This window comes from Eptatretus burgeri, chromosome 13 (genome assembly GCF_056783735.1).
Source record: "Eptatretus burgeri isolate ZD-2024b chromosome 13, Ebu_testis_v1, whole genome shotgun sequence".
NCBI lineage: Eukaryota > Metazoa > Chordata > Myxini > Myxiniformes > Myxinidae > Eptatretus > Eptatretus burgeri.
The window spans coordinates 31,025,483-31,033,693 of NC_140973.1; positions in this window are offsets into that span (position 1 = coordinate 31,025,483).

An 8,211-nucleotide genomic window follows, 5' to 3' on the forward strand; every position below is an offset into this window, starting at 1 on the left:
TCATGCTCCGGCAGGTTATTAAGCAACCACAAATGCCAATTTGTACTGCCTATTCTGGCAGTGTTTCACTACTTCACGTGGTACCTTACCTGTGGAAGGCCACACCAAGGGCGGGGGGGGGGTCTCATGCCCTTGATGTGTACTTGCGTTAACTTACCTGAGCAAGTGCAGCTGAGCGGAGCTGCCAAGTACGCACTGGCTAACAGCCAATCGGTGGGGTAAAACTTCCCAGCTACACTACGTGCGGACTATGCTGGATCAATAGGGAAAAAAACGCTACAAGCTGAGTACAATTATAACAAGCAGGTTTATTTATAACACGTGAAGCAAGTAAAATGCAAATGTTTGCATAAGTAACAAGACACATTGCAGAATTTCACCCGTTATTAAGAACTTCTACAGTCTTATCCCTGTGTGTCGTAAGAGGCGACCAGGGTTGCGTCAGGAAGGGCATCCGGCGTAAAAACCTATGCCAAATCATTATGCGGACAACAAAACGAATTTCCATACCGGATCGGTCGAGGCCCGGGTTACCAACGACCGCCACCGGTACCGGTGGTCAGCAGGGTACCAGTGGAAATTGTGCTACTGCTGGGCGAAGGAGGAGAAGGAGACGGGGAAGGCGAGTCCGGAGGCAGTGGGAGAGGGGGAAGGGTAGAAGTGTGGAGGTGAGAGTTGGAACTCTGAATGTTGGGACGATGACTGGCAAAGGGCGAGAGTTGGCTGATATGATGGAGAGAAGAAAGGTGGACATACTGTGTGTACAAGAGACCAAATGGATGGGGAGTAAGGCGAGGAGCATTGGAGGTGGTTTCAAACTGTTCTACCATGGTGTGGATGGGAGGAGAAATGGTGTCGGGATAATCCTGAAGGAAGATCATGTCAAGAGGGTATTGGAGGTGAGGAGGGTGTCTGACCGAGTGATGAGTGTGAAGTTGGAAATTGAAGGGGTGATGATGAATGTCATCAGTGCATATGCCCCACATATGGGGTGTGAGATGGAGTATAAATAAGATTTCTGGAGTGAGTTAGATGAAGTGGTGGAGAGTGTATCCAAGGATGAAAGAGTGGTGATTGGAGCAGATTTCAATGGACATGTTGGGGAAGGGAATAAAGAGGATGAGGAGGTGATGGGGAGGTACGGTCTCAACAAGAGAAATGTGGAAGGGCAAATGGTGGTAGAGTTTGCAAAAAGAATGGAAATGGCAGTGGTAAACACGTATTTCAAGAAGAAGGAGGAACACAGGGTGACATACAAGAGTGGAGGAAAGTGCACACAGGTGGATTACATCTTAAGTAGGAGATGCAACCTGAAAGAGATTAGTGACTGTAAGGTTGTGGCAGGGGAGAGTGTAGCTCGACAGCATCGATTGGTGGTCTGTAGGATGACTTTAGAGGTGAGGTTGAGGAAGAGAGTGAGGGCTGAACCAAGGACCAGATGGTGGAAGCTGAAGGAGGAAGACTGTTGCGTGAAATTTAGGGAGGAGGTGAGACAGGCGTTGGATGGTGGTAAAGATGGGTGGGATGATTGGGCAACGACAGCAGAAGTTGTGAGGGAGATAGCTAGGAAGGTACTTTGTGTGACATCTGGACAGAGGAAGGAAGATAAGGAGACTTGGTGGTGGAATGAGGAAGTACAGGAAAGTATAAGGAAGAAGGGGTTGGCGAAAAAGAAGTGGGATAGTCAGAGAGATGAAGAAAGTCGGCAGGAGTATAAGGAGTGGCGTCGAAAAGCAAAAAGAGAGGTGGCTAAGGCCAAGGAAAAGGCATATGACGAGCTGTATGAGAAGTTGGATAGAAAAGAAGGGGAAAAGGATTTATACCGATTGGCAAGACAGAGGGACCGAGCTGGGAAGGATGTGTTGCAGGTTCGGGTGATAAAGGACGCAAATGGGAATGTGCTGACGAGCGAGGAGAGTGTGTTGAGAAGGTGGATGGAGTACTTTGAGTAGCTGATGAATGAAGAAAATGAGAGAGAGAGAAGGTTGGAAGAGGTGGAGATAGTGAATCTGGAAGTGGGGTGGATCAGTAAGGATGAAGTGAGGACTGCTATGAAGAAGATGAAAAGTGGAAAGGCGGTTGGCCCAGATGGTATACCAGTGGAGGCATGGAAGTGCTTAGGAGAGATGGCAGTGGGGTTGTTAACCAGATTGTTTAATAAAGTCTTGGAAAGTGAGAGGATGCCGGAGGAGTGGAGATTAAGTGTACTGGTTCCGATTTTCAAGAATAAGGGTGATGTGCAGAGCTGTGGAAATTACAGAGGGATAAAGTTGTTAAGCCACACCATGAAGTTGTGGGAAAGAGTAGTGGAAGCTCGGTTGAGAGGAGAGGTGACGATTTGTGAGCAGCAATATGGGTTTATGCCAGGAAAGAGCACCACTGATGTGATGTTTGCTTTGAGAATGTTGATGGAGAAGTATAGGGAAGGCCAGAAGGAGTTACATTGTGTGTTTGTGGATTTAGAGAAAGCTTATGATAGGGTGCCAAGAGAGGAGTTGTGGCACTGTATGAGGAAGTCGGGAGTGGTGGAGAAGTATGTGAGGATCGTGCAGGATATGGATGAGGACAGTGTGACAGCGGTGAGGTGTGCGGTAGGAATGACGGACCGGTTTAAGGTTAAAGTGGGATTGCACCAAGGATCGACTCTGAGCCCTTTCCTGTTTGCAATGGTGATGGACAGGTTGACGGACGAGATCAGACTGGAGTCTCCATGGACCATGATGTTCGCGGATGACATCATGATCTGTCGGGAGAGTAGGGAGCAGGCTGAATCGAGCCTTGAGAGGTGGAGGTACGCACTGGAGAGAAGGGGAATGTTAGTCAGTAGGAGTAAGACGGAGTACATGTGCGTAAATGAGAGGGAGGGTGGTGGTATGGTGCAGTTGCAAGGAGTTGAGGTGGGGAAGGTGGATTGGTTTACATACTTGGGATCAACTGTCCAAAGTAACGGAGAGTGTGGGAGAGAAGTGAAAAAGAGAGTGCAGGCAGGATGGAGTGGGTGGAGAAGAGTTGCAGGAGTGATTTGTGACAGAAGGGTAGCTGCAAGAGTGAAGGGGAAAGTATACAAGACGGTAGTGAGACCAGCTATGTTGTATGGTTTGGAGGCGGTGGCACTAACATAAAGACAGGAAGCGGAGCTGGAGGTGGCAGAGTTAAAGATGCTGCGATTCTCGTTGGGAGTGACGAGGATGGATAGGATAAGAAATGAGTGTATTAGAGGGACAGCGCAGGTAGGACGGTTTGGAGACAAAGTGAGAGAGGCGAGATTGAGATGGTTTGGACATGTGCACAGGAGGGAAACGGAGTATATCGGGAGAAGGATGTTGAAGATGGAGCCGCCAGGCAGGAGGAGAAGAGGAAGGCCAAAGAAGAGGTTCATGGATACGGTGAGGGCGGACATGCGGGTGGTTGGAGTGTCAATGGAAGATGTGGAGGATAGAGCGAAATGGAGACGGTTGGTCCGCTGTGGCGACCCCTAACGGGAGCAAGCCGAAAGAGGAAGAAGAAGATTAAGAACTTCTACAGTCTTAACTTATACGAGACAAACCAGGTGCTGTCAGAAACATACCCCGAGGAAAGATAGGGAGTAAAGAGCGATGAGGTGTTTGCAACCTCTGTTGTACCTGGCATGGCCAACGCTTCCCGTTCCACACTTGTTAAGTAACCACAAATGGTTGCTTAACGAGCTTCGTTCGTGGGCACATACATTGGAAAGCTTTCTTTGATTTGATTGAAAAGTAAGTCGATGTAGGAAGAATCTTTAAGAGAGTCTGATTTTAAAATGTGTATATCCAATAAAATGATTTTACCTGTATTAAATCTACTTCCTTCCATGTTCTTGTCGGCACTCATTTCATATATCTGAAGTTTATCATAAGCATTACACCCTTGAAAAACGTTGACATGAAGTAATAAACTTATGGGGGTTTGTTCTCATGTAAGGGATTTCTTCTTTCACCCCTTTGTTGTTTTCCCTTCTCATATAAAATTTTACTCCCATATTAAAAAGTATTGAATTCCTTTAAGCATTCTTTATTCACAGACTGGACTGATGTATTGATTTATATATATTGCTTCTGCTATTCATTTTGGTTCTGGTTTGATGTCCGAAAAGGTCTTATTTTAATTTGTCCTCCAAAAGCATTGTTGGTGTTTTCTATTGTATATCCTGAGTTTTGTTGGTGTTTTTTGTGATTGTGTCGTTTATAGCTGTGTTTTAAGAGGTCTTTGGAACATACAGGTCGTGGAGAAAAAAATGGAAACACCTGGGTAAATGAGGGACACCAAGCAACGGCTCCCACACAGGTGTGGCCCATCTGTTAATGAAATTAATAACATCCTAGCATGTTTATGGTCATGTATAAAAATGCTGCACAAGCCTGTTACCTATAATTATGGCTTGCATGGTTTCAAGAGGTGGTTGCTCTTACCTTGAGTTCCGGTCTCAAGCTGCTTGCTACCCTGTTTTGTTTGTCTTGCACGATTTTCTTTTCCCCTTCTTGTCTATTTGTTTATCTTATATATTTTTTTTGTCTTGTTAGTCCTGTGTTTTCATTCATCTTTCCCTTCCTGCTTTTCCCCGGCCTTCCTCCTGTCTGGCAGGCTTCGCCCACCAGGCAGGAAGGTATCCACACGCTTCCTTGCCACCACCCCCTCCCTCCCCATCCCCCTCTTTCCTAGTGTTGTCCCTGCCCTCCCCAAAACTCTAGCATGGTGATCAGGCACCATAACTGTGTCCAGTTGAGGTTAATGAAGCAAGGATCTGTTCCACCAAGTGAGGTATTTGGTTGGATGGTATTGTCGGTTGTGCTGGAGTTCAAGGCTGAGGATTTTTACTGCATCATCTCCTTGGCCCATGGAGTTCTGGGTGTGGTGGACGGCTGCCCAGTCAGCTGAGACTCTGGTTGATTGGGTGGTCAAGGTGCTCTCTGATCATGAGAAGGTTGTGATGGTCTGCCTCTACAAGGAGAGCATTACTGATGATGTGAAATGTTGGTTGCCTAGATATGTTAATGTGAAGACCCCACCACGGTTTATCTGAAATGGTTTGGGAATATGGACTGGGGCTTGGCAATTGTCAGGCCAGACCAGATCAGATGTGTAACTTGCTACATGTACCACGTAAACCTGTACGAACCTGTTTCATGGTCGGGTTGTCGGCTCCTAAACCATCTCCCCCACAAGGTTTCCTGGTGAGGAGGGTGTATGGATATGGACACCCAGCAGGATTAAAAACAAAACCTGTCAAAGGGTGGAGAAGCTCCTTGTGAGCCAATGGCCATCCATATCTAGTGCCCAACTGTCTGCGGACGTCCTCCTGCTTCAGATACTGGCACGCACCTACGGGCCCACACTAGTAATTCAAATTTATTATAACTAGTGCGGGCCGTAGGTGCGTAAATGACGACCGGATTGGGGCATTTTTTCACCCCTCCTCTTAGCCCCCCTCCTCTCTCCCCCTCTCTCGTGCCAGTACCCTCTCTCCTGGGTGAGGCGTGCCAGTATGTGTAGCTTCGTTCCTTCGCTCTCGTAAACGACGACTGGATTGGGGCATTTTTTCAATTAGATCGGACCAACCGTATCATAAATGGCCATAACTTGGGAAACGTACTCAGGTCCCCAGCGTCAATTGTGACATCATATCAAACTAAAGAATTGTGATGCCCCTCTCTCTCGCCCCTCCTCTCTCCCCCTTCCTCTCACCCTCTCTCTTTAATTGATGCCCCTCTCTCTCTCAACCCCCCTCTCTCCCCCCTCGCCCTCCTCTCCCCCCCTCTTTCCCCCCTCCTCTGTCTGTAAATGTATTCACAAAAAAGCCAAAAACAAATAAATAAACATTAATTGTGACGTCATTCGTGACGTCATAGCACCATGTCCTGTCATTGGTTTGGTAAATAAATGGCCATAACTTGGGCACCGCTTGTCCGATTAATATCAAACCTTGAAAAGGCACATACTCAGGTCCCCAGCGTCGATTGTGATGTCATACCAAACGAAGAAGAATTGTGATGTCAATCGTGGAAAAAAAAAACATTAATTGTGACGTCATCGCACCGTGTCTTGTCAATGGTCGACAGATAAATGGCCGTAACTTGGGAACCGCTCGTCCGATTGATATCAAAGCTCGAAAAAGCACATCTGCGGGTCCCCAGCAATATTCCTGGCAAGTTTCAATCAGATAGGACCGGCGGTCGCAGACAGACAGACAGACAGACACACACACAGAGATTGCTGGAATTATAGATAGATAATATGTAATTATATAATTCAAATTATAATTCAAATCACCTCACAGCACAGAAAAACGTGGGAACAGGAATACTATCCTGTAGATGGTGGTGACTTGTAATACCATCTCCTACCTACAGGCGGCGCGACATGATACACATTTACATCGATAATTTCTGTGGTGTAGCGGGCCTGCGGGGGCAGGGCATTGATGTGGAGGAGTGGTCACGTGCGTGGTCACGTGCGTGCAAGGGATATAGGAGTGCGCGGGGGCAGGGCATGATGTGGAGGAGTGGTCACGTGCGTGGTCACGTTCATTCAGTGGAAAGCGGAACCCAACATTCAGGGTGGTTGGGTTCGGATCGGCAGCGAGTAACTCAGCGCACCCCGCGCGGTTAGTGTGGTGTAGCGGGCCTGCGGGGGCAGCGCATGATGTGGAGGAGTGGTCACGTGCGTGCAAGGGATATAGGAGTGCGCGGGGGCAGGGCATGATGTGGAGGAGTGGTCACGTGCGTGCCAGGGATATAGGAGTGCGCGCCGCCTGAGGCGTTGTAGTGGTTGCTGTAGTCGCTGTGGCTTGTAGAGTGCATTGAGTACGCAATAAAGGGGAGTTACGGGCAACGTACGCTCACGCTCCCGCTCGTGCAACAAAGCCGGGTTGGACTGTTTCCCCCGCTCGTGTCTGCCTTCAAAGCACTACCACCCACGACACCACAGTTTGGCGACGAGGCTGTTCGGATCGGCGTGTGCAGGGTGGTTGGGTTCGGATCGGCAGCGAGTAACTCAGCGCACCCCGCGCGGTTCGAGGTTCCGGAGGAGCGCATCGCGAAGAGCGTATCGCAGGTTCGCATGCCGCGCGCACAGGCTCCGGAGCCAGGAGGCTCGCCAGCATGGCCAGCTCAGGCATGACAGGAAGTCAGGGCACGGCGCACGGACGCGTGCCCGCCTTCGTCGGAGTCGACTTCGGTCACGTCGAGTGGACAACGGCCGCGCTCGGAGTTCATTTAATTGAGGCACGACAAATCTTGGGAATGGTTTCTGCGAGGTCACGGCTAAAGAACGAGGACACGCAGTTCAGCTCGGACGTGGCGTCGGACATCGCGCAAGCTCTGAGGAATGTCCGGGGTCTCGATGGTCGGTGTGCAGCAGATGATTCGGAAGTCAGCGCGGTGTTCCAGGCGCGCACGACCGCGCGCACGGTCTTTGGCGCGGGTCGTGGCCGAGCGTTGCAATGCAGTCAATCGGACGGCGGTCTGAGCACTCGGGGACGTCTACGGTGTGTGTGCCAAGAGTCATCGGCCATCATAACGGTCATGGATGGCGGTGTACGAAGCGACCCTTGCGTCCCGGGTCAAGACCTACTGCCGGTACGGTGTTCGGTACATGGCGTACACTTTAACGCCCCGGGTCGAGTCTTGCAGCCTGGGTACAGAGATCCCAGCGACCCGGAACGGGAGATACTGCCGATGTTGAACCTGCCCTCAATTGGTCCGGAGGTGACAAGACCAATGGCAGGGGAGGTTGAGGTGACCGGGGCACTGATGCTGCCCATGTTGAGCCTGGTTTCAGTTGGTCTGACGGTGGCAGGACCAATGCCAATGGAGGTCGAAGTGATCGGGGCACTGATCGGGTGTCGAGTTGAGTCCGCTCGTGCTACCCTCGCATCGCACGCGTATGCCGATGAAGTGCTGCCGGCGGTTGGCGGGGCACATGTCTTGGTTGTCCAGCGGGGTCAGCGGGGTGCGCTTTCGTGGTGCGAGGGGAGGGGCTCGCAGTTCCTGTTTCGGAGTTCGTACCTCCAGGTGCACCTGTGCCTCCCTCGGGGCACGTACCTCCGTGTGGGCCTGGGCCTCCCTCGAGACGCGAGGGTGAGGTTCTGGCGACGGGGGCCGCGACGATGCAACGTGAGCTGCCGTTCGTTGCTTCCTGCACCGTTGATGTGCGGTTCGGGAGCAACGGGAGCCGTGCCAGCTCTCGCGATGA